The sequence below is a fragment of the Triturus cristatus genome, chromosome 7, assembly GCF_964204655.1.
Source record: "Triturus cristatus chromosome 7, aTriCri1.1, whole genome shotgun sequence".
NCBI lineage: Eukaryota > Metazoa > Chordata > Amphibia > Caudata > Salamandridae > Triturus > Triturus cristatus.
The window spans coordinates 356,452,505-356,479,849 of NC_140590.1; the positions used below are offsets into that span (position 1 = coordinate 356,452,505).

At 46.4% G+C, this 27,345-nt stretch overlaps 1 protein-coding gene and 1 long non-coding RNA gene across 2 annotated transcripts in view; both read right to left on the reverse strand.

Annotated features, from left to right (window-relative positions):
* LOC146809663 (sulfotransferase 2A1-like) overlaps window positions 1-27,345 on the reverse strand; it is a 552,792-nt gene that overhangs the window by 504,683 nt on the left and 20,764 nt on the right. The gene's annotated exons all lie outside the window — the stretch shown is intronic.
* Window positions 20,524-26,048, reverse strand: LOC146809664 (uncharacterized). The gene is made up of 2 exons (XR_014965575.1): window positions 25,157-26,048; window positions 20,524-22,334 (listed from the first exon to the last, which is right to left on the reverse strand). It is a non-coding gene; the product is annotated as an uncharacterized LOC146809664 (long non-coding RNA).

Consider the following 27,345-nt stretch of genomic DNA (forward strand, 5'->3'; position numbering starts at 1 on the left):
GAACTTGAAATCACTGTAGGAATTCCATTTCTAAAATAGCAATATCTAAATGTTTTACCATTGCTTGCTTATATGTAGCCAGGTATTCAAACTCCTGACCTCCTGAACATTGTATTTTGTCATATTTAGGCACACTAGGTTATCCTGTCAGCTTTGTATGATATGTACAATATAGAACAAACAGAATACTGTATATTGTTAATCACAGTTGATCCTGACTTCAACAAGAGTCATTCATATTAACACTGAAGGCCATATCAGGCAAACAAACTGTCAGCCTTTACTATGGCAAAGTTTAGGACACATCAGTGTTGGGTGAGATTGCGCAAGTAGGGCTACTTTGAGATAGAACTTAGTATGCCCTAATTTACTACAGACACGCTTGCCTATCAAAACAATAGAGCTACCCCATACCTCTAAATTTCATCCATATCTAGCTGCCAATCCCTTATTAGGCCCAGGCATCTGCAAATTGTTTAGCCCTTCCAATTGTTGGTGTGTGTATAATGCCAGTTTCTGATCTCTGGATGAATGCCATGCCATGCCATGGCTATTGCATTTAAATCCCAGGATACTTTGGCGTTCCTTTTCCTTTGAGATTTGCACATGCAAGTACTTTCTGATTTCTAGAGGCGTGCAGTCTCACAGCTATAGAATTTTCATCCCATGATCATTTTACATGCCCTACAGAAAAAAAATTCCAACAGTTAATTTTATGGCTGTATTCTGTTTCACATTGAGGTATTTATTTTAGCGTCTTTATTTCCCGCTTTAAATGTCAGCACATTATCTCCAAAGCAACCCCTCAGCTCCTTCATGACCCACACAATAGACTGAGCCCAATTCCCAAGAAGGCTCACAAGCGGACTCGATGTAATGGAACTTTGCAGAATTGCGCGAAAGGCCAGTGAGTCTCAAGAGCAGGGATTTCGTAAGATATGACTGATTTCCCCAACTCTATTGGCCTTTTTATAGCTGCAGATTCTTGCTAGCAATTTGGAAAGTCTACACCGGTTGTATTATACAATGTGCCCCCAAGGCACAATGGTAGTACTGAAGGGACTGTTAGAAAGGTCAGCCTTAAGCTGGCCAACCCACCAACTTTTCAATCAATCAAACATTTATAGAGCGCGGCAAATCACTTGTGATAGTGTCGGGGCTCAGAAAATCACCAGTGAGGGTCTTGAGAGTTTTGCCTTCTTCCACCATGTTTTCTGACCTCGTTTTTGATGCCCTTAAGACTCTGAGCACATTACCACCGCTAACCAGTTCTAATGTGAATGTGCTCTCTCTTCTAAATATGGTAATATTGGCTCATTCATAATTAATTTACTTATAAGTCCCTAGTAAAGTGGAACTATAAGGGTCTGGGGCCTGGAAATTAAATGCTATTGGGCCTGCAGCACTGACTGTGCCACCCACTGAAGTAGCCCTTTAAACCTGTATTAGGCCCGCTATTGCAGAGCCTGTGTGCGCATTTTAAACAGCCATTTCGACCTGGCAAATAAACCTTTTACCATGCCTAAACTTACCTTTGTAATACATATGTTACCCCTAGGGTAGGCCTGGGTAGCCAAGGGGGCAGGCAGGGTGCGATGTATTTAAAAAGCAGGACATGTACTTTTAAGTTTTACGTACCACTGCTCGTGGGAGTCCCAGTTAGTTCGAGTCACAAGGCAGTCAGGTCCTCCGGGGTTTTTGAGGTTGCTGACCACTGGAGATGCCGGGGTTTAGCAGGAGCAGGTTCGACGGTCGACAGGCCTGTAGGGCTGGGGCCAAATCAGTTGGTGTCTTCCTCTTGTGAGCAACTGTTTCGGAATCTGGATCTGAGGAAGGAAGGTTCAGGGTGCCCCTAAATACAAAATTTAGGGGCGTTACAGGTAGGTAAAGGGCAGAGACCAATCGGTCCCCTACCTGGGGTGGGTACACCCCCTATCCTGCCACACTCCTGTAGGTGGGGGGCAGTAGCCTAGTCCCGATTGGGCAGGGCTTCCCATCTTCAAGATGGCGAGAGCCCGGAGAGGTGCTTCACCTCGCCTCCCCCACCTGAGCGGTGGGGTTGGCAGAGGCTGGCACACCCCCTTTCTTTCCTTGGGGTTTCCAGCCAGTCTTCCCGCCAGAGTGGGGGTCAGAACCGGCAGGGGCCAGTTGCTGAGTACAGCAAGTGGCCTGGATAAGCTCACAAAGGTGGCATGCCTTTGAAGCTTCCCCTGCCCATCCTGGGGGAGGAGACCTAGCACCTCGCCCAGGATGTGCATTTTTGCAGTCCCAGGAGAGCAGATGGCTCTCTACCCAGGGGTCCAGCAACATGTCTGCAATATGGCAGCCTAGGCAGCCCCTCAGACAAGACGTGGATTGTAGGTTAGGTTCAGGGGGCATCTCAAAGATGCCCTCTGTTATGCATTGCACATTAAATCCCACACTGGCATCAGTGCGGGTTTAATGTGCTGAGAAGTTGGATACCAAACTTCTCAGTCTTCAGTGTAGCCATCATGGTGATGTGGAGTTCGTGTTGACGATCTCCCAGCACCATATACTCTTAAATGGCAGCATTGTACTTACAGTGCCCAGGAATGGACCTGGATACTGTAGAGGGACAGGGCTCAGGCACCTGTACCCACATCACTGGCATAGGGCACCCAGCTAGAGGGGTGGCTGATGTATGCCAGGGCAGTGTGTGTTGAGGCATGGCACACAGGGATGTGTGCCATGTCGACTCTCTGTTTTGTTCTGCACCCAGACACTCAGCCTGCAAGGGCGGTGTGTGTGTGTCAGGGTAAAGGGCCTCTAAGGGTGGCACAATAAGTGCTGCAGCCCTTAAGGGCCTTCTCTGGTCACAAGGCCCTGGGTACCTAGTGTACCATTTACCAGGGGCTGACATGTGGCCAGAGATGCCAATTGGGTTTAGGCTTCAACACAGTTTTAGAGAAGGAACATAGGCCCTGGGTTCCTGATTGGCAGGAGCCCGGGGCACACTCAAAGTACATCAGCAATTCAGCATAAGGTGGGGGCATACCATGCAAGAAAGATGGCACTTTCTCTCACAGAGTGACTGTGGGAAGTGACCCAGAGTGTCAACTCCATTATCAGGAAGGGCGGAAAGGCCCGCTGCATCTCCAGTGTCTGGGGTGGGGTTTTTAGCAGATTTGTCTTCACCATCATGCCCACATTGGTATCAACCCCAAGTGGATGATCCAGCATGTTGTAGACAGTACACCAATGCCCCCAACTCTCCACCAGGTTCAGGCTGCAGGTGACTGCAGTGCAGTGCTGGTGCTGCGAGTGGTGTCCGCCAGGCCTCCTCAAAGGAACCGAATGTGAAAGATTCTGGAATGTTATCAAAAATGCAAAAAAATACAATAAACTGCTATCAAATAAAAGGAAACTTTAGTTGATCAATGGCAAAAGGGTAACCCATGAAATGTAGGGGATATGAGATATTATATGAATGTGTGAGCTGTAATATTTGGTATCCCCGTAGCAAAAGCTGCTGTAAAACAAAAGAAATGGTGCTATTTGGCATAAAAATACTCTATTTCTACCCATCAACATAAGACTATGTCAAATCGAATCCTGGTAAGTTCAAAACTGGAGAAACATAGGGGATACTAAATATTATAGCCCGTGGGGGCAATTATAGTTGCCATCCCCCAAAGGAACCAGATGTGAATGTTTGTGGAATGAAATGAAAAAAAAATGCAGTAAGACTGTTTTTTGGCTATCAAATACAAAGCAATTTCAGTTGATCTGATAGAGACATCTAGCCCCAGATTCCTCACGATTGAACTTCCAGGCGTTAGGCTGGATTCGGAAGATTTTTCTTAGCAGTACCCCTGTGCGCCGGTAGGTGATTTTGGTCAAATTCACGTGACATAATTGGCGTCATGTTCATCGTTGTCGTGACGTCCATTTCACCAATATAACCACCAGTGCGGCGGACTGATGTCAATTGTTTTCTTTCCGCACCAGCCAGCACCGATTCGTGCAGAGAGCTAACCCCAGCCATTTTTGACTGACTTTTTCAACTTTTTCTCGACTTCTTTTAGGGTGTAGGAAATCATGTTGAGAAGACATCAGGGTTCAAGCTGTGTGGTACCTGTGACCGCACAATGTCGGTCACGGACCCCCATTTAGTGTGTCTCTGGGGCCTGGAGCAAGACCATGACCCGAAGTCGTGTTCAGACTATCAGGCTATGGCACCAAAGGCTTTGAGGCAGCAGTCCCTATAGCTGCTTGCTGCCTGGCACCACAGAAGTCACCTAGTCAGTCTCGATTCCGGTCCAAGTATCAGTCGAGAAGAAGGTCCGAACACCGCTCTGAATTGAAGGCCTCTTCCTTGAAGTCAGGTAAGAGGCACCACAAGAAGTTGAAGTGTGCTTCGATGTCACCCTGCCCATCTCACGTCGCAGCAGACAAACCTTGGCGTTCAAGGCCCCACTCCGCAGAGTGGATGCCAGAGTTGACTCCGCGTTTCCCAGCCTTTCCGAGTCTGGGAGCCACCACTGACCAGCTTAAAGAGTTTTATGACACCATGTGTGCCATATTCAGGCGGTCTGACCATGCCGGCACACCTTCGGCCCCGCAGGCTCAGAGTCTCATGGGTTCCGCACCTGCGGCTTCAGTGCCACGGCCTCCCATTGGACCCGTTCCCGGGTCCGGACCAGTGCTGGTCACACCTCCACAGACACAGCGCCGAGGTCCAAGGCAACACCAGCACCCACTTACAGCACCTCCCCAATTCTTATACCCGACAACACAGAGCCAGTCGGGCATCCTCTGACGCCGAGACCGGCGCTGACAGAGCCATATTGTGCCATGTCATTCAACCTGCCCAATTCTGAAGTGTTAGGGATGGATGAAGAAGATTGGGAGGTTGAGCAGGATCCCTTAGAAAACCAGCAACAACAAGAGATGGACTCGTATGAGGAAATGGGTGATGTCAGTGGTTCAGATACCTCCCCAGACTCTGGCATGCTGTCTCCTCCTACCCTCGCTATGGAGGAGGGGGCATCATTTGCTATGGTGGTGCATAGGGCTGCAGAGGTCCTGGACCTGCAGCTCCCTATGGTGGCAGTCAAGACTAACTTCTTGACAGAGGTCCTGCAGCCTGGGGTCTCCATCTCAGAACCCTTGCTGCCTTTTAATGAGGCCTTAACGGACATCCTTCTGGGCACCTGCTCCAAACCCAACAGAGGATCCTGTGAATAGGACGATTGCCCACCACCATCTCCCTGCACAGGGCGACCCACTTTTCCTCACCACCCACCCACCCCACAAAGCTTGGTGGTCCAAGCTTCTACTTCCTGTGGCATGTTCCCTTCCGCACCCCAGGACAGGCAATCCAAGAGACTGGAGAATTTGGGGAAAAAAATATTTTCCTGCCTTTTGCGCCATTATTCCCATTTTATTTGGGACAAGGCTGCACAAGTGCTGCTTAGGACCTCGGAGAAGGACCAAGCTCTGCTCTCCCAAGCTATTTCCGATGGGAGAGACGCAGCAAACTTCACTATCAGATGCGGCTTGGACACAATAGACCTGCTGGGCAGAGTGATTTCCACAACGGTGGCTGTCCGTCGCCACGCCAGCCCAAGAACTTCGGGCTTTTCTGGGGGTGCCCAAGCTAACCTCATGGACATGCCCTTCCATGGCTCCTGTCTCTTTGGAGACAAGGGAGATGCCGCCTTTGAGCACTTCAAGGACTCGTGGGCCACGGCCAAGTCCTTGGCCCTCACCACAACTTCCTGGCCGGCATCTTCTTTTCACTCCTTTCGTAGCTACAGAAGGGGCCTACCAACCGCACCAACCCTATTGCAGCCTGAGGACCCGCAAGCTCAGCAGTCTCTGCAGGGCAGTGGACATGGTTCACCCAGACCCCAGTCTGGAGGCCAGAATTTGAGCCATGCCACAAACCCCTCCTCCACCGCAAACTTTCCTAGTCCGATCCCCCACAAGCATTTACAGCCAGTTGGTGGCATAGTATGCCATCATCTCCACAACTGGCCGGACATCACGTCGGACAGGTGGGTGTTGCTAATAATCTGAAGGGGTTACTCCCTTCCCTTCGAGACTAACCCTCCATCCATGCCTCAGTTATACGATTGGCTAACGGAGGATCACCTCGCCCTACTCCGCAAGGAAGTCAAGAATCTCTCGGCCAAGGGCGTGGTCAGACCACAAATGTGATGGCCGCTTAGTCTCAGAGCTCCGGGATTAGACAGACCACGAACAACGGTGGCAACATCTCTAATGCCGCAGGGGTGACCTGTCAGCGGACCCAAGCATCGTCCATGCCGAGCACGGGGATTATGTGAAAAGCATCCCCAGAGCACGGCCTGAGATTGTAACCTACACCAAAGTTGATGACTTCGGCTCCTGGTCGGGCCCTGCATCTGTCCAAATGCCCAGGGCTGTCTGGCGCCTGCTGCTGCCAGCATCCTGAGGAGCTTCTGTAGAGCTGTGCCCTTGGGGCCACCGGCTACACCCCTCTTTGCACAATCATCCAAAGGAGAGGAAACTCCATCCACCGCGACAGAGGCAGCTGGCACGGTGCTGGTGACTGCGGTGCCTGGGTGACTCACGGGAGGGCACAGGAGCACGCAGCTGTGGCCTAACTGAGATGAACGCAGGAGACATCCTCAGAGGGATGGCCAAGGAGTCACATCCTCTACTTGAGGCAGATGCCGGGCAGCCTACGCAGAAGTGAGTGCCCCTCCCCCAGCTGCCATTAATTACAGGGATCCAAACGAGGACCTCGGGCCTAATCTTCCTCCTCTCCCCCTTCCCACATCATTGGCCTGCAAACTCAGAAGCGGGCCGCATACACCTACCATGCCAAGGTAGCACCCCAGGTAGCGGGCTGGGAGACAGGGACGACCTACAGCCACACTACATGGCCCAACCTGCAAATAACCTAACCCCTGGTTAACAGACACTCATGGAGACGGTAATTACCAGGCCCCACAGGCAGAGGCCTAGTGTGCAGCGCTGTCCGCCTACTGTTCACCAGGGCAGACTTATCCTCATCTGGAGTGCTGACTCATGATGCCTCATTTGGTGGTGGCGGCACCACCATGCTGTATCAGAAAGTGAGGGGCAGAGCAGCACTACAACCCATGCCCCGTTTACCCCCTTTTACACTGTGGGGGCACGGAACTTCCCTCAGCATGGCCCAGAACACTGCCCTCTCGGGACCAGACCCCCCCTCTCCTGGCGAGTGGAGGATCTAGCACAGCGTGTTTCCTCAATTAAAGAGCGCATAAACATGATACCAGAGAGAGACCAGGAAATCATTTACCTCCATAACAAGGTCATCGGCTTGAAAGACAGACGTCGGAGAGACAATGGCCACTTCTTTGGGTTCTCCGAAAATGTGGAGGACCCAAATGCCAAATCCATCCTGATGGACACGCTCCCAAAACTCTCAGGCCTGACCTTCTATCCCCCACTGGAGATGCAAAGGGTTCACTGTATTGGTCCCCCTCGGCGTGGAGCCTCCACCCAACCACGGCCTCTCATAGCCTGCTTCCTACATCACAAACATGCACACCAACTTATCACCACAGCCCGCACTCATGGACAGTACATATTTGAAGGGCATGAGATCCAAATTGCTGCAGATTTCTCCAAGGAAAAAGGACCGACGCAAAGCCTTTCTCTCTCGGAGACCCATCCATTATCAAATGGACATTAAATATGGCCTCTTTGAACCAGCACGCTTCTGTATCACAAGACATGGAGTCACAAAGGAATTTTTCGATCCAGACAACCATTGTCACTTCCTGGAGGGCTCCAGCCCTCAGGACATGGAAGCCCACGCCTCGGCTCCTGGAGACACTCTACGCCCATCGGTCCCCGCATCTCCAGCCCCTTCCAGGGGACCCCGACGGAGCTCCGGAGGCTCTCATACCAGGGAAGAGGGACCCTGATAGGGCTGCTTGCTCCATGGGAGACTGAACCGATGCCATCCAGGCGGTGACGGCGCTGACCCAGGAGCAGGACAGAGACAAATCCCGATCCCCTCTGAAGCTCACATCCAATGAGGGGCGGGCGATCTGAAGGCAGTATTCTGGCTCCTGGGGCAGGCTAACAATACTGAGTACGGAACGCCAGGAGTGGAAAGAAGACTAAATCATAACTAAAGTTGAACTTAAGTTAGGATTTTGTCTTAAGACCAAAACTTAAGACTAACTTAAGACAAAATCCAAACTTTACTATTCCTAAATGCCTTTTGTGAATACCGAAAGTTGTAAAGTTAGGATTTTGTCTCAGATTCCTTTGTGACTCTGGCCCCTTGTCTCTATATTATCCGACCAACCAGACTGCTATGAACACAGAATTGTACGATCTCATCTAACCCACATGTACTTTGCAACTCAAACCATGTATGAGCTAGAGTATCTGCTTATGTGTGCACATTTTAGAGACAGCGGAACAGGCAGAAGGGGGGATGCCGCATGCATCGCTCCAACGCATGCATGTGGTAGCCTAAGCTCCTGCCCAGTTAGGTCATACTTGAGAAGGGGCCCAACTTGCTCGTGCCAATATGTTAGCGTGTTATTACAAATGCCCAAAGTGAGAAACCGTCTCATCCCTGGGATGAGCTGGGTGCATTTAATCTGCCTTCCACAAAAGACATGTATTCTTGCCATTGCATGGGATTAATCTGTGGAGGGTTATGGGGTGCCTTTATTGCCTGAGCCATATGTTCCACCACCAGCGCCTTGCAGAAATACAACTGACAAGTGTGTATGCTGGGAGCTGCACACGACTTAGAGGACATAGCTATTCTCCGTTTTGCCAATGCCAAAGCTAGGCCCAGTAATATATTAAGCTTTTTCTGCGCAGTAGTGCACTTGGTGATACCAAGTAAAAAGTGCAGGCCCTGCACAGGTATTGTGGTGGCAGTTGCTTCCCCTAGTGGCACCGCTATCCCAATACCCTCTCCACTTCCAAATCTGAATATGCCCTACAGCACCTTAAGAGAAGGCACTATGTACAGGGGGAAAAGGCTGGTCGCCGGCTGGTGGTGCAGCTTTGGCAGAGGGAAGCAGCAATAGCCATTCCCGCCATACAATCCAAGACAGGGGCGATTTTTATTAAGCGCCCAAGACTTAGTCAATGAGTTTACGTCCTTTTACATGCATTTGTACACACCAGAGGCACCAGCCCCAGTGGAGTGGATCTCAACATACCTCGAGGGGATTGCCCTTCCCCGCCTATCGGACAAAGGCAGAGAACTCTTGGAGGGTGACATCAGCAGGGAAGAAATACAAGCAGCCATTGCCAATCTGCCCTATCATAAAGCCCTGGGTGAAGACGGCTTCCTGCTGAGTATTACAAGTGGACCAGGGAGGAAGCACTAGACACCCTACATGCAGCCCTACAGGTAGCCAACAGAACCGCTTCATTGGGTCCTATCTACAAGAGGGCAGTTATCGCAGTCTTGCCTAAACAGGGAAGGGATACCCCTATGTGGCAGTTACCTTCCTATTTCACTTTTAAATGGAGACATTAAAATACTGACCAGTGTCCTTGCTGCATGCCTAAAGAAATTCATCCCTTCACTCACCCTTTATGAGCAGGTTGGTTTTGTTCCAGGGTGATCTTCTAGAAACCATCTCCGCACACTTGCTCATACGCTATGGGCAGCAAAAGATCTGCCGGCAGATGCAGTAGTCCTCTCCCTTGACGCAGAAAAGGCATTCGACCGAATAGATTGGAATTACCTTTTCGCCACTATGAAACGCTTCGAGCTCGGTGACAAATTAATCTCCAAGGTCCACTTACTCTATGATTGCCGAGGCCCAGGTCAACTGCGGAGGGTTTCTGTCAGTTACTTTTAGGATGCAGAGAAGCACATGTCAGGGATACCCACTCTCTCCCCTACTGTTTCTCCTGGCCATGGAACCCCTGGCATCTGTCATATGTCACTTGTCGAGAGTAACAGGTATCCCCATAGCGGCTGGCCTCTCTAAAATATATCTGTACACAGATGACATACTACTTACCCTCAGAGACCTACCACGCTCCCTCCGGCACTATTGGAACTCATAGAAGACTTTGCAACACTGTCCGGCTATAAGGTAAATTGGGATAAAAGCGAGTCCCTCCCGCTCTCCTCAGGAACCATGAAAGCCACAATACAGGGCTACCCTTTCCGGTGTTAGTCCTCTCGGCTTACATACCCTGGAGTGCTAGTCAACAGTGGCCTGGAGGCATTGGATGTAGATAACCTCACACCCCTAATTGCACAAATAAAAATAGACTTTGATAAATGGCCGCTACTAGAATTCTCCATGTGGGGCAGGGTATAGGCTGTGTGCATTGTCACGCTTCCATGCTTCACGTATGTCCTAGTTACACTGCCCGTGGTGATACCCCTGTCAATTTTACACACTATCGATGAGAGAATACGGGCCTTTGTCTGGGGTACTACCTACCCCCCGTCTGGCTGCACCTAAGCTCATGGCCCGCTGCTCTTGTGGCAGCCTGGGCTTTCTATCAGTAGAGCAATACAGTTTGGCCCTACATGTTTCCAAACTCGCCTACCTCCACCCGCAACACCAGTCCCCTCCAGTGGGTGAAAACGGAAAGATCACTCCTCAATCATGGCAAAGGACTGGGCCTCTTATACGGGGATACCATCATGCACGAACTAGTTCCACACCTAGTGTTACAGGCCACACACACGGCAGGACACCGCGCACACCGCCTCTTAGGCACCAGCCACCATCTACACCATCTAAAACCCTTCACACTACTGCATGAGGAATTCAGGTTACCCCCAAAGCAGGCCTGTTGCAAAACTGTCTACAAAGATGCCTTGGCCACCGACCTTGGGCCCTTCCATCCTCCCCGGTGGTGGACTATCTGTCAATCTGGGGCAGACACAAAGGTGTCATGTCAGGACTCTATGGTATCCTAATCAGTCACTTGTTCTCGTACCCCCTCCTACACAGTCTCCACGCCAAATGGCAGGCACAGCTACAACACACAGTTGCGGCAGATGATTAACAGATATAGTAGAAGACCTAGACAAGGGAACTCAAGGAGACCGATTAAAATGTTGTCTCTTTAAAACTCTACACAACTGGTACTGGACCCCTGTGAAACTGAATAGGGCCGGCTGCTACCACATTCCAAATGCTGGAGGTGCCCAGGCGTGCAATGTGAGTGTCCCTCTGTCCAATCCTTTTAGTCCTTTGTAGGGGCCACCCTTGGAGCAGTTATACCCCTCAGCCTACCTCTCCAGCCCCCAGTTATCCTCCTGCATAACACCTGCACCACCCTGGACGTCACACAACTGCAACGTCGCCTTCTTCATAAAGCATTGTCCACAGCTAAACTCTGCATCCTAAGGAAATGGAGATCGTCTGACCCTCCCTCCCAAGAGGAATGGATGGCAGTGATGATCTAAACAGCATGATACAGCCCCACCCAGCCCAACTACATCTGTCAGTTCGATAACCATAGCTAGAAGAAGCAGCCATTCCCCCACCATAAATGCCACCTTGTCCTATAGTAACTCACTTCCTTATGTCCTCTACCCTGCCTCTCCCCCTCCTCTTCCTCTCCTCTTGCTATTACTCCTGTTTTCCACACTTCCTTTCTCCCTCCCCCTTCCACAGCCCCTCTACCCCCAGACTTCTTGCTATGCCCTCAGCTACCATCTGACACATAGACGGGAGCCCCCTTCACACCATGTCCCTCTCCCATCTAGAGCTGATTACCACTATCCCATCCCAGCATGCTGGCATGCAACCATTACATGTGGGACTGCGGACTACCCTGCCCCCTCTTGGTTTTGTACCAACACCCCCCACACCCTGAGACTCAGACACAACCTATCCCCTGCATCCCCCTCCTGCACAACAATATGTGCCCACCCTCTTCTCTTTCCTACCAACGATATCACCCAATCATTGTTGCTCCCCCTACGCCCGAATAAGACCAGGGGCTGCCTGACCTCGTCCACTTATCACCCTCACTCCTACCTGCCTCCGGTACCTGTTCCATAAAGATCATCAACCCTTCCCAACACGAGGATCCCTCTGCCCATTTTAGATATTTTCTATGTCGTACATGCACCATTGTACCTGTACCACATGCTCTATTGCATACTATATGCTGGCAAATGCTCCTGCGACATGTAGTCTCACACCAGATACCTATAACCTACTGACCATCATGAGCCGCTGTATTGTTATTGTTAATACTACACTAATAGAACCATTGAATAAACTATTGTGTGCACAAATTGACTTACTCTCTACCCCACCCAGATCTCCTGACCTCCCCCACCTTCCCCCACTCCCTTCACTCCCCCTCTATCCTTCCTTCTCCCTCCACAACTCCACTATACCCCCCCTATTCTACAGTGTATAACCCTGTACGCAATGATGTACTCTATAGATGTTCTTGTACTAATGTGCCATGGTCTTATTGTCTTGTATTAATTACACTTGTGATGTAAAATAAACAATTCCGAAACAAAAAAATCCTCTCTTGGCCAAGGGAGCTATAGAGAGGGTTACCAGGCCAGATGTAGGCTGTAGTTGTTATTCCTGCTATTTTCTGGTCCCAAAGAAGGATGGAGGCCTATATCCTATCCTAGACCTCAGAGCCCTCAACTATTTTATCAAAAAGGAGAAGTTTAAGATGTACCCCCTAGCTCAGGTCCTGTCTGCTTTGGACCCAGGAAACTGGATGGTAAAGTTGGACTTGCAGGATGCCTATTTTCATATCCCTTTCCTGCCTGCCCATCATCGTTACCTGCAGTTTACGGTGGGCCACAAGCACTTTCAATTTGCTGTGCTCACCTTCGGCCTCACAAGTGCCTTTCAGGTGTTCACAAATGTGATGGCGGTGGTTGCAGCACATCTGTGGAGATCAGGGATTCCAGTCTTTCCCTATTCAGACGACTGGTTGTTGAAGGCGGGCTCAACTCAAACAGTCGTCTCCCACCTCCAGACTATGGTGAACCTCCTACATTTGCTGGGGTGCACTATCAACGTGCAAAAGTCACGCCTGACCCCCTCTCAGATGCTCCCTTTCATTGGAGGACACGGTGCAGTTTCGGGTTTATCCCCCCGAATGGCAAGTCCATGATATTCAGGCTATTATACTAATGTTTCAGCCTCTAGCCTGGATTTCGGTGAGAATGTCTCTGAAGCTGTAGGGCCTAATGACCTCCTGCATACGGCTGGTGAACCATGCACGGTGGCAAATGAGGGCTGTGCAGTGGGACCAATGGGCACAGCATCGAGGAAATCTTACCGACCTGGTTCAGATTTCAGAGGGCACTGTGAAAGAGCTGCAGAGGTGACTAACAGACCATGATTGGATCGAGGGCATACCCCTCTCCCTTCCCCACCTAGGCCTTACAGTAGTGATGGATGAGTCCCTTCTGGGATGGGATGGCCATCTTGGAGAGGTGGAGATCAGAGGACTCTGGTCACCATCAGAAGCAAAGCTCCATATCAATCTGTTGGAACTTCGGGTGATCCTACTGGCACTGAAAGCCTTTTTACGGTCCATAAAGGGAAGGCTGAAACGAGTGTTCACAGACAACACTACCGCCATGTGGTACTGCAACAAACAGGGCGGAGTGGGGTCATGGATGCCTTCTCAAGAGGCCCTGCGTCTTTGAACTGGGCTAGAACAACAGGGCAGTTCCCTGGTGGTTCAGCACCTGGCTGGTTTACCTAACACAAAGGAAAAAGAACACGTTGAAAGCCCGTAGATACGGAAGTGAAGTGCAGCAACAAGCAAGAGGAGGCTTGTAAATATCAGCCCCTCCAGCTCAGTGTATGGTCGTAGGTGGAATTCGTGACATACCGCGATCTCCTGCTCTATATAAAATTTTTTTTTTTTAAAAGGTTCAGTTACACAGCAAGGGGCCATTACGTTTCTAGAATATATACAACAGAAAAGAAAATACGTAAGGCAACCAAGAATTCTGATTTTATATTAAGGTGTTTGGAATAATAAGGAAATCTTGCTGCTATAAGAAGGGCTGATATATGACCCTAATTCATGCTAAACAGCACCAGGGGCATAAGATTTACGACGAAACGGATGCTCACAGCAACTGTATAAGAAAACACACAGAGACTTGAATTTAAAACGGTCTTGAAAAAGATGGAATATTAATAAGAAACCATCGAAACGCGTCGACGCAAATAAAAGCATAATCCATGGGAAGTCTTGGTCATGCAAATGGTGTAAAGATTTAGTACATTAAGACCTAGTCTTTATATTTGTCCCAATCGATATGCTCGTTGAATGACAAATGGTGCTGTCATAAGTATTTTTCTCTCTGTATAACAACAAATACTGTTTTTAATATAAAATGTTATTTTGTATCATGTTTTAATTGTATTTTACTTTATGCAATATTGTACTTTAAATTGATAAAAATTGTTACACATAGGCTGTGAAACAAAAAACTTTTTTTAATGTCATTACATCTGTATACAATGTGTTTTTTAATAAAGTAGTCTTTTTTTGATACAATTTGGGACTTGTTAAGTGGATATTACTGGAATCAAGCTAGAATACTCCGTTGAGGACAGAATTACTATATGACTGAATAAGATGATGGGATTACTGTATGTGTTTTAAATATACTTCAAGTGACAGCTGACTTTACAACTGGTTTTCCGAACGCCAGGGCCAACGAGCTCAGCCGAAGGTGCCTTGTGGATCACAAGTGGCCTCTCCATCCGGAGGTGGTACAGGGTCTCTTTCAGCAGTGGTGAGAGCCTTGGTTAGATCTGTTCACCTCCGAAGAGAAAGCGCATTGTCAGCAGTTTTGCACGTTGGAATTTCCAAGGAGGTTCTCGCTCGGCGACGCTTTTCACAGTGAGTGAAGCTCAGGCCTCCTATACGCCTTTCCGCCCATACCACTCCTGCCCAGAGTGCTCAAGAAGATCAGGAGTGACCAAGCACAAGTAATTCTTGTGACTCCGGACTGGGCATGGAAAGTTTGGCATCCCGAGCTTATAGACATGAGTATTGATCCTCCGATCAGGCTGTCCCTCCGGGACGATCTTCTGTCACAGCAGGGGAAGGTCCTTTACCAGAACCTATCTACTCTCTGCCTCCTTGTGTGGAGACTGAGTGGCAAAAGTTGACAGCTTTTGACCTCGCTCCCGAAGTCTGTGAGGTTACTGTGGCAGCCAGACGTCCCTCCACGAAATTGGTATACGGCTGCCAATGGAAATGTTTTTGTAAATATTGTATAGAAAGGTCCATTGACCACTTGTATTCCTCTTTGGCAGATATCATTTCATTTTTTTTGTACTTTCCTTGGTCCAGCAGGGTCCTGCCTTGGGCATTCTGGGCCCTCTCAGCTTTTCTTCGGCTACCAGATCAGCCTTCACTTTTCAGGTCCCTTCTGCTGCAGGGGTTTTTGAAGGGGTTAGCCCACTTGTTTCCTCATTCTCCCTTTCTTATGCCACAATGGGACCTTAATTTGGTTCTCACATTCTTGATGTGCTCACCGTTGAGTCCATGCACAACTCTCCTCTACAGTTGCTCACCATAATAACAGCTTTCTTGGTGGTAATTACCTCTGCCTGGAGGGTGACCTAACTGCAAGCACTGTCATCACAGCCTTCTTACCTGACAGTTTTTCCTGAAAAAGTGGTACTGAGAACTAGGGCATCCTTTTTGCCTAAGGTTGTAACTCCCTTTCTTCGGGGACAGTCAGTTACCCTGCCCATTTTCTATGCACCTCTGCATCCTTCCAAGGAAGAAGAGTGTCTCCAACTTCTGGACCCAAAAAGGGCACTATCATTGTATCTCGGTATTGTATTCGGTAGTGTATTCTGGGTGGAAGACCAACTCTTTGTAGGATACGTGGGTCAAAGAAGGGGCATGCAGTTCAAAAAGAGGACCATCTCCTGTTGGGTCATCCTCTGTATAAAAATCTGTTACGCCTTGGCTAAGAAGTAGCCCCCTGAGGACCTTAGGGCTCATTCCACCACAGCAAAGGCAGCCACCAAAGAGCTTCAGAGTGGGGTTCCAATCGATATCTGTCAAGCTTCCATGGGGACGTCTTTGCAAATGTTTGCCTGACAGTACTGACTACATTCTCAGGTTCACAGAGAAAGCTTGTTTGGGCACTCTGTCCTGTAGGATTTTCTAGTCTAAAACCTTTCCGCCGTCTCTCCTCTGGGGAAGGTCTTGCTTGGGTATCTGTTCAAAGGAAAGGAATCTGCGGCTACATGTCTCTATCAGATGGATAAGTTACTTACCTTCGGTAACACCTTATCTGGTAGAGACATGATCTACCTGCAGATTCCTTACCGATCCACCCATCCTCCCCACTCTGCGGAACTGTTTTTCTTTCAGGGCTTATCCCCTTCAGGGCCCTAGCTTCTTTTTGCACACACCATGGTCAGTCACTTCATGGCTTCGTGCTTCTGGCATGGAAAGTTGTGAAAAGTACTGACGTCAGCGCACCAGAGTGGCTGTTAGATTTATGACACGTATGTGACGATGAATGCGATGCTGACAATGCCACGCAGAGTTTACCGACGCAACCTACCGACGAGCAGGGGTACTGCTAAGAAAAATCTTCAGGATCCAGCCTGATGCCTGGAAGTTCAAGGTTAAGGAATCTGCAGCTAGATCAAGTCTCTACCAGATAAGGTGTTACCAAAGGTAAGTAACTTGTCCATCAATAGCTAAAGGATAACCCATGAAAAGTTGGGGATGCGTGATACAACAGCCTTGCGTAAACCATTATATTTGGTATCCCCGTAGTTTGGAAAACTCGAGGAAGGGTGCCAGTTGGCAGAAAAATACTGTGCTCATAAAGCCAACATCAGACCATGTCCAATCGAATCCTGGTAAGTTGTAGCCCTAGAAACCTAGGGGATACCACAAAGTATAGTTCATAAGGCCACTATATTAGGTATCCCACAAAGGAATCAGATGTGAAAGATTGTGGAATGAAATCAAAACTGCGAAAAGAAACTGCAATCTGGTATCACATAAAAGGCAACTCCAGTTGGTCAATGGCTAAGCAGTAACCCTTGAAAAGTAGGGGATACAAGATATTACAGCAATGCATGAGCTATAATATATGGTATCCCCATAGTAAAAGGTGTTGGAAAACTCAAGGAAGGGTGTCAGTTGGCAGAACAATATTGTGCTCACCCATCCAACATTAGACCATGTCAAATTAAATTTACCAAATATTATAGGTGGTAGAGGGCATTATATTTGGTATCGCCTAAGGCAACCGGATGAAAAAATCTTGTGGAATGACGTAAAATTTTTTAAAAGATACTTTAGTATGCAATCAAATAAAAGGCAACTTCAACTGGTAAATGGCTAAATGGTAACCCATGAAATGTAGGGGATACACGATATTAGAACAATGTGTAAGATATAATATTTGGTATCCACATAGTAACCATGTTGGAAAGCAAAAGGAAGGGTGCTGTTTAGGATAGTAATGTTGTGCTCACCCATCCAACATAAGACCAAGTCAAATTGAATCCTGGTAAGTTCTAATCCGAGAAACGCAGGGTGTACCAAACATTATGGGTGGTAGAGGCCATTACATTTGGTATCCCCTAAGAGACCCGGATGTAAAATCTTGTGGAATGATGTAAAAAAAATGGGAAAACATATGAAATAAAAGGCAACTTGAAGTGGTCAATAGCTAAAGGGTAATCCATGAAACGCAAGGCAATACGAGATATTACAGCAATGCATGAGCCACAATATTTGGTATCCCCATTGTGAATGATGTTGGAAAGCAAAAGGAAGGGTGCTGTTTGGCATAAAAATACTGTGCTCACCCATCCAACATAAGACCATGTCAAATTGAATCCTGGTAAGTTCTAACCCAAGAAACAAAGGGGATACCAGATATTATAGGCGGTATAGGCCATAATATATGGTAACTCCTACGGGAACCTAACATACAATTTTATGGAATGATGTAAAAAAAAAAAAAAAATGAAGATACTGTAGACTGCTATAAAAAAAAAAAAGACAACTTTAAGAGGCCAATGGCTAAAGGGTAAACTATGTAACATAGGGCATTAGAGATATTACAGCAATGCGTGAGCCATAATATTTGATATCCCCATATTAGACGATATTGGAAAGCAAAAGAAAGGCCGCTATTTGGCATACAAGTACTGTGCTCACCTATCCAATATAAGACTATGTCAAATTGAATCCTGGTAAGGTCTAACCCAAGAAACAAACAGAATATCAGATATTATAGGCGATTTGGGCCATTATAAATGGTATCCCCTAAGGGAACCTAATGTAAAATCTAGTGGAATGATGTAAAACAATTTAAAAACATACTGTAGACTGCTGTCAAATAAAAGACAACTTCAAGTGGCTAATGGCTAAAGGGTAACTCGTGTAACGTAGGGGATACAAGATATTACAGCAATGCGTGAGCCATAATATTTGGTATCCCCATAATAAACTATTTTGGAAAGCAAAAGGAAAGCCGCTATTTGGCATACAAGTACTGTGCTCACCCATCCAAAATAAGACTATGTCAAATTGAATCCCGGTAAGTGCTAACCCAAGAAACATAGGGGATACCAAATATTATAGCCGGTATAGACCATTATATATGGTATCCCCTAATGGAACCAGACATACAATATTGTGGAATGATGAAAAATGTGAAAGGTTACTGTAGTCTGCTATCAAGTAAAAGGCAACTTCAAGTGGTCAATGGCTAAAGGGTAACCCATGAAACGTAGGGGATATGAGAGATTACAGTATTCTGCGAGCCATAATATTTGGTATCCCCATAGTAAACGATGATGGAAAGCAAAATAAAGGGTTATATTTAGCATAGAAACACTGTGCACACCCATACAACATAACTTCATGTCAAATTGAATCCTAGTAAGTTCTAACCCAAGAAACAAAGGGGATACCAGATATTATAGGCGGTCTAGGCCATAATATATTGTATCTCCTACGGGAACATGACGTACAATTTTGTAGAATGATGTGAAAAAAAATAATTGAAAAGATACTGTAGACTGCTATAAAAAAATAAAAAGAAAAAAGACAACTTTAAGAGGCCAATGGCTAAAGGGTAACCTATGTAAAGTAGGGGATACAAGATATTACAGCAATGCGTGAGCCATAATATTTGGTATCCCCATATTAGACGATATTGGAAAGCAAAAGAAAGGCCGCTATTTGGCATACAAGTACTGTGCTCACCCACCCAACATAAGACTATGTCAAATTGAATCCTGGTAAGTTCTAACCCAAGAAACACAGGGGATACCAAATATTATATATGGTATAGGCCATTATATAAGGTATCCCCTAAGGGAACCGGAGGTACAATTGCGATTCTCCTATTACCATGACCAGACAATCTGGATTTCATTAAAGACACGGAGGCTGACATTATGCATTATCTTTTAATGCAACTTCAAGTACAGCCACTTAAAAGTTACATCATAAAGTAAAGGTTCTAGAATAAACAAGAGTAACTAGGAAACAACAGTACAGAGATCAGCCTCTTTTAAATGCAATGTAAGTCAATAAAACGTTCTTCTGAAGGTAACGAAATACAAAAAACTGTAGTCATGCTGTGAAGGTCACTCTTTGAGAAGGAAGACAAATAGTCTGGTAATGTTTTCAACAAATCGTGAAAAGGAAGCAGTCAAGATGAATTATCTGAAAAAATGACAAAGTATTAGCAAAATGGAATTAACACCCTATGTAAAGGGAAAAGAAACTTAGTAAATTATATTAAACTTGAAAATGCAAAATACAGTGTTAAAAACTGAATAATATGATAATGAAATCAAGGCAAAACAAGATATTAAAATCCACTCCGGGAGGGAGGCATGGGATAATGTCAGCCTCAGTGTCTTTAATGAAATCCAGATTCTCTGGTCATGGTAATAGGAGAATCGCAATTTCATTACAAGACCGGAGGCTGCCATTATGCATGTTGGTAGTCAAGAAGAACTACATCAGACATGTGCTCAACAGGTTTGCAGTAATGTTTTGCAAAGGTATAGGAATTTGACCAGTCTGCTGCTTTGAGGATGTCATTTAACTTACCTCCTTTCCAAAAGGATTGACTAGCCATAGCCCCTCTTAAAGAATGAGCTTGGAATCTATGGAGGTCAATGCCAGCCAACTGCATCGTCAGTTTAACCCATCTAGCTATAGTAGAAGAAGAAACAGGTTTGAAGGGCTTAACAAAGAATATAAGGAGTTGGTTAATACCAGTGGTGCGACGGGGGTCCATCCTCGAGTCATATTCCTTCATGCAGCCCACCACACACAATGTTTTACAAGCGTCAAACCTAGGGTAAAAAAATCATGTCAGACATAGTTTTAGTTCTCTTGATGATTTGGAATGTGACGCCGAATGCATCATAGGACCGGTTAGAAATCACCAATGCTTTAACGTCCGAAACTCTACGGCAGGATATTAGGCAAAGGAGAGAAGCTAATTTGATGGAGAGTGACTTATTATCTAACGAGTTATTATTCGGACAGTTACAAAATAGATCAAGGAGTAGCTTAACGTCCCAAAGGGTGTCGTATTTAGGTTTGGGGGGGTCTTTTAAGTCTGATACTCTTCATAATTCTGCAAATTATTGGGTTTTTACCGATAGTTCTACCATTAAAAAGTGAGTGACCCATAGAAATGGCAGTCCTAGAACAGTTAATTGATCTATATGAAAGACCTCTTTTAAACTGCTCGACGAGAAAATGGCTATATAGATGACAGGAGCCTCCAGGGAATCCAGGTTCCTTTCCAGGCACCAACAAACCCATCTTTTCCAGATGCCGCTGTATCTATAGTGTGTACCGGGGGCCCAAGATTATTGGAGGAGAGAAGAAGCCTGCGACGAAAGTCCAGAGACTTTCTTGGATCACCTGACACCTTCCATGCAAGACGGTTCAAAGTCTCGTTCAGAAGGAGCGGGTGATTCGAACAGTCTATGTCTTTTAGGAGGCCCGGTGAAGCTGGAAGTAGAAAGGGAATTTCGTAAGCTAATTTCAAGGTCGTTGGGAACCACACTTGGGACGGCCAAAATGGGGTCACTAGGACTATTGAAGAATATTCTGTTATCAACTTCTGAAGGACGCGTTGAATCATGGCAAAGGGGGAAAAGGCGTATCCCCGAATGTTTTTCCAGTCTTGGAGAAAGGTATTCACTGCCAGAGCACCCGAGTCGGGCATCCAGCTGAAGTATCTGGGAAGTTGGGAAGTGAATCTGCTCGCAAAGAGGTCTATTTCTAGGGGACCCAAAAGATAGTCTAGACTGTTAAATACGTTTGCGTCTAACTTCCAGTCGGTGTGATCTACCAGGAACCTTGAATTCCAGTCCGCACAGACATTTTTTAGACCGGGAAGGTATTCTGCTCTTAGGGAAATTTGGTGTTCAAGGCAGAACATCCATAGTTTCTTGGCTAGGTTGGAGAGGTCTGGAGATCTGGTACCGCCTTGGCGATTGATATAGGAGACGGCTGACATATTGTCCATCTTGAGTAGGACTGATCTCCCTTGAAGGGAATGCTTGAAGCTCATCAATGCGTAAAGCCCGGTGGTTAACTCTAGAAAGCTTATGTGGTGTAAACTCTCCGAATAAGACCATAAACCTCCCGTGTTCTGATTTTGAAAACAAGCACCCCAGCCATGAAGGCTGGCATCAGATTCCAGTACATAATCTGGGGAAGTCCCAAAGATGGCTTTCCCGTTCCATGTGTCTAGATTCTCTACCCACCAAGTCAGTTCCTCCTTGGCTTCCACATCTAGGTGAATTCTGTCTCCGTACCAAAGTCCGGAGCGGAGGGTTCTGCCCTTGATTCTTTGAAGGGCTCGGTAGTATAGAGGACCGGAAAAGATTGCTTGGATAGAAGAAGAAAGGAGGCCCAGAAGTCTGGCTAGTTCCCTTAATGTTATGAGATCTAATTTCAGAACGTGAGGATTTCTTTCCGAATCTTGGAAATCTTCTTTGGGGGAAGTAAAAGTATTGATTTTAGTGTGTCGACCGTGAAGCCTAGGAACTCTAGAGACCTCGATGGAATCAGGATGGATTTCTCCTGGTTTATAATAAGACCGGTACTCTCTATTAATTCCACCGTGGTGTTCAAGTCTTTCAGAATTTGAGAATGGTCCTGGGACATAAGGATGTCGTCTAACTAGATTATGAGACCGACACCCCTTTCTCGAAGGACCGTAGTAATGGTCTTCATTACTTTAGTGAAACACCAGGGGGCTGAAGATAGGCCAAAAGGAAGGGCTTGGAACTGATGGAGCTGGTTGTTCCACGCAAATTGAAGGAAGGATTGGGACTCTGTTACAAAGTAAATGAAGGCTACGTAGTCCAGTGATGTAGTTCAGGATCATGGCTTTATTCTTTAGATAGGATCCACATTAAGTCTCATGCTAGGCCTTATTCAATGCCCCACCAGGAGCAGCCTCCCTGCTGCTCAGCCCTTCCACACCAACTGATCCCTTCTTCCACTCAAACACTCTCCAACATTCTGATGACATCACACAGACTGAGCAGCAAGGCAAAGGCAGCAACAGAGGATGCATTAATCACTTACAAGTTTATAACACATCCCCCCCTCATCAAAATTGAAAAAATAGGAGCATGCAAGATCAATGTACATACATGCAACAAGACTAATTAAGTAAAATGTGCGTTGATGGACATACACACATATAAAAATCAATGAGCTTCAAGAATAACAGAAAGCTACAGAACATAACACTGAAAGGGGTAAACTTGCAACCCCAGACAGGCAAATCAGAAAGCTAGAAGATAAGAAATTTCCACACATGCGCACATGTGACGCACAGACCAACACCTCACATGAGGTAAGCAACCAACTCAAGGGTAAAAGCAGACAGGAAAGACTGAGAAGCCTCTAAATAAGGAGTCTTCTTACGTGCGCACCCTTAACACACAGACTAACACCTCACACGAGGTAACCAACCAACTCAAGGGTAAAACCGAACAGGAAAGACTGAGAAGCCTCTAAATCAGGAGTCTTCTTACGTGCGCACCCTTAACGCACAGACTAACACCTCACACGAGGTAACCAAACAACTCAAGGGTAAAACCAGACATCAGAGAAGCTTCAAAAGAAGAAGTCTTCTCATGTGTGCACCCGTAACACACAGTCTATACACCTCACATGAGGCAAATCTTAATAAAAGACGTACTCTAACAAGACCAGGGACACTCCCTCTATTCCATGCAGATTCACAACAAAGACAACACTCTCACACCCCCTCTAATATGAAAAAACATAGTAGGAAAACAGAACATTGGAGCAAACATGTAACAGAAAAGTCATTAAAGTAAAGTCATTTCTCCAACTTCTCAGAAAGTCATCGCAGACAAAACAGGCTCCACACACGGAGAGCAAACAAAAATTTGAAGTGAAAGCAGTAAAACACGTGTATACGGTTATGCATATTTGTGGCACAATACTCATAAAAACAAAATATAGATAGTGCAAGACAAAAAAACGTGTAGAAAATCCTTTTTTTTTTCCGACAAAGTCCCGAGAGGTAAAGAGGCTCCATTACTGCGATGTAGTAGATGTCATTATGATTGAGCGACCATAGCAAAGCGTTCAACATTACCCTGAAGCAAACTCCAACTGCGGTATGAAACCACGAACAGCAAGCGGAAATGACCTTGCAACATTCGTAGACCCGTGCAAGATCAGGAAACCCAGGCGGAAAGCTTCTTCGTGAAAGTTGAACTTTATTTAAAAAGGACATCATGGTTGGCAAAGAACGGAAAGAACACATTAGGGCAAACAACTTCAGGCAATCACAAGATGGCGGCACGTAGGTGACGGCATGCCGGGTGGCTCTCGGCACGTCGCTGCATACCGAAACGAGGATGTCATGAGGGATTCCTCTGATACCGCGTGCAGCACCACAACAAATCAACTTTCAAATCGGTGAGGCTCGCGCTGGCACCAACGAATGCTGCTAGGAGATGACGTTTTTTTTTTTTTTTTTTTTTTTTTTTTTTAAATAGCGCAGCAATAAAATGTACAATAAATAAAATGTACCTCGACAGTGGATTGCTGAAAACAGTGAAAGGAGTCCCTCAGCACAATAAAACAGTGCAGCAGATTCCTCAAGCGTGCACTAGACTGGATTTAAACTTGGGAGCGGGTCTTCTCCACAACAAGCAAGAGAAGATTGAGGGCAGGCACCAGGGTTAGATCTGGCCTTGGGTGTAGCCAGAAGCAGGAACTGCATGCACTCTCCCAATGACGGTACCTTGGCAAAGTCAGTCACCAGTATGCAGGCGGTAACACCGCAACTGCCCTCAGTTCACTCCTAATACCTCAGCACATTATCCATAGCAGGGTAAAGTAGACAGAGGAAACACTGTCAGTCAAGCAGGCAAGAATCAAGAGGGAGACAGCAGACAAATAAGCAGGAGCAGGTCGCTATTCTGGGACTGTCCCAAGGACTGACTTCTTTCAAAACAGACAGGCAGTGGACAGTAGGAAGGCAGGTAGGAGCTGGCACCTTAAATCACTGGTAAAACGTTCTCAAAATCCAACAGTCAACAGGAACCAGCCCAAATCCAAATGTACAGTACACGCAAATAATGTCCAGGTCACAGATGATGTTCTCAGTCAACATGTATCAAGACAAGAACAGTTCAGCAAAGACAGGCAGGCTTCAAGACAATGAAGGAAAGTCTAAGAGAAACTGGCACTTACTGGTTGGGGCGACCGATGAAATGGTCACTGGTGGGGCATTAGGAGTGCCAGGTGTCTGTTCAAATCCACAGGTTGTAGTTTCTTCAGTTTAAAAGTCCAATCTCCATTAAAGTAGCACGCAGGTTCTTAAAATCGTCGCCAGTGTTACAAAGTAAATGAAGGCTACGTAGTCCAGTGATGTAGTTCAGGATCATGGCTTTATTCTTTAGATAGGATCCACATTAAGTCTCATGCTAGGCCTTATTCAATGCCCCACCAGGAGCAGCCTCCCTGCTGCTCAGCCCTTCCACACCAACTGATCCCTTCTTCCACTCAAACACTCTCCAACATTCTGATGACATCACACAGACTGAGCAGCAAGGCAAAGGCAGCAACAGAGGATGCATTAATCACTTACAAGATTATAACAGACTCCTCTGCCATAGGAATGGGGAAGTAAGCGTCTTTTAGATCTAGTTTCACTAGCCAGTCTTTTTCTAAGAGCATGACCCTGAGGAGATGGATACTTTCAATCTTGAAATGATTGTAAGTGAGATATTAGTTTAATTCTCTTAGATTTATTACCAGTCTCCACCCTTTGTCCTTTTCTTTCACAAGGAAAATATTGTTCACAAAGTTCTTGTGTTCCCAAGGAACTTCTATGATTGCGCCCTTCGTTAACATAGAATTTACCTCCTCCGCGACGATGGAGTGTTGTTCCAGTGTCAGGTTGAAAACTTGGGGAGTTGAAACTTGAAGGGGTTTCTCCGTGAAATCTATTCTGAATCCTTGAACGGTCTCTAAAACCCAAGGATCTTGTGTGATTCGTTTCCATACGTGTAGGAAATGTTTTAGGCGACACCCTACTCTCTGAGTAGAAGAGGAAGGAAGAGGAGGAAGTGTACTTACTAGAGGTGTTGGAGGGATTGGTTCCTCTGGTCCTGAAACCTCTGAAATGGGAAGATCGTCCTCGTTGTGGGAAGTAAGAATTGTTGGTTTGGAACTGGCGACCGAATCCTCTTTGTCTTGAGAAGGGTCTTTGGAAGAATCGGCCGGCAGAGCGACCCCTTCTGCCGGCCCTTGCGAAAACACTTTGGTTGAAAACTCTGCGAATGTTGGATTGTGCTTTATCTAGGGCAGTAAACGTCGCAACCTATTTTCCCAGACCTTTGATCATATCTTCCCCAAAGAGGAGGCCATGGGGATTGGATGAAGATTCTTTTTCTGCCATGTCGCAGAGTTTAGGGTCGATTTTTGACAAGACCACTTTCCTTCGCTCGGTATTCAAGGCTGCATTGGCGTTGCCGAGGAGGATTAGTGTTCTTTGACTCCATCCTCGAAGGAGATCAATATTAGGATGTGAACCATTTGTGTAGCTCTCCTCAATTAAGTCGATCAAACAACACAATGGTACAAGCATGTCGAGCATGCGGTCTTGGCAGGTTTTGAGTGAGCGTTCCATACCTTTCCGAGGATCCCTGCCCAATATGAATAAGAACTTGATGAGTTCAGGGTCTAAGTTGGGAGTGAAGCAGAATTTATCTTCTATGATAGGGCGAGGGCATTCTACCCTCAAGATGTTTCTTGTCTCATTTTCCAAGGGGTTCTTGATCCACCTCTTAATAAACTTAGCCACATGTTTTTGTGGCCACTACTGTGAGCTCCTCGGGTGTTGGAAATTGTCAGGGGAAAACATTTCCCCACCAAGGAGATCACAAATACTTTGTTTAGAGGAGGAGGAAAGTTCTCCATCCGATAAGTCAAGGTTAATATCGTCGTCAATTTGGTCTAGGTCCAAAAATATTAATCCAGGGATTCATTGGAAGTATCCAGATCGTTGGATAAGAGGGGATCTGAAGCACTTTGATAATGTGAGCCGCTTAGGGCATCGGAATGAGATATGCCATTGTTGGCACGTGGTCTTGTTGGGGCGCGTGGGCCTCTCGTATTAATTGAGGAGCTTAGTCCTCCTTCAGTAGTTGAGGCGCGTAGACCTCCCAATATGTTTGAGGTGCTTGGACCTCCCATAGTGCTTACGTTTTCTAAATTGTTGCAATTCTTTTACCCTCGGGTTTGTTTAGTAGATGATGTTGAGTAGAGTAAATAGTGGGGTCTGAAAGAGACCTCTTCCCTGCAACAATTTTGCTTATTATTTCCCTCATACAGGAGTGTAACTCCTTATGAATTATTTTCTTAATAATCTCCTCATTAGAAAAAGGAGGGGGTACCTGGGTCTGAGATTCATCTGACTTGGTAAAAAAGCCAGGAAATAGATTTTTTTTTTTTTTTTTTAAGGTATTAAGTATAATTGAATTGTTAATTTCTGGTATTAAATATAAATTAATTGTCAATTCCTGCTAAAACAATTACTGGATGGAGCCAAGTTGGCTAAAAGTAGGTGGAAGCGTCGAAATTGACGCGAAAACTGCGAAAAAACGAAGAAAATCGAAGTCTGTGTCAGCCGATGAAGGGAAACAGCTGTTGTTGAATGTGTTGCTAGGAAACTAGAGAAGCCTAGCCTTGCGTTGTGCGTGGATAGTACCGTTGCTAAGGGTCCCTCTTCTAAGTCAGAGAGCCCTTGTTGTTTCCTCTTTATTTAATGGCGATGCGCGCATATGGGGG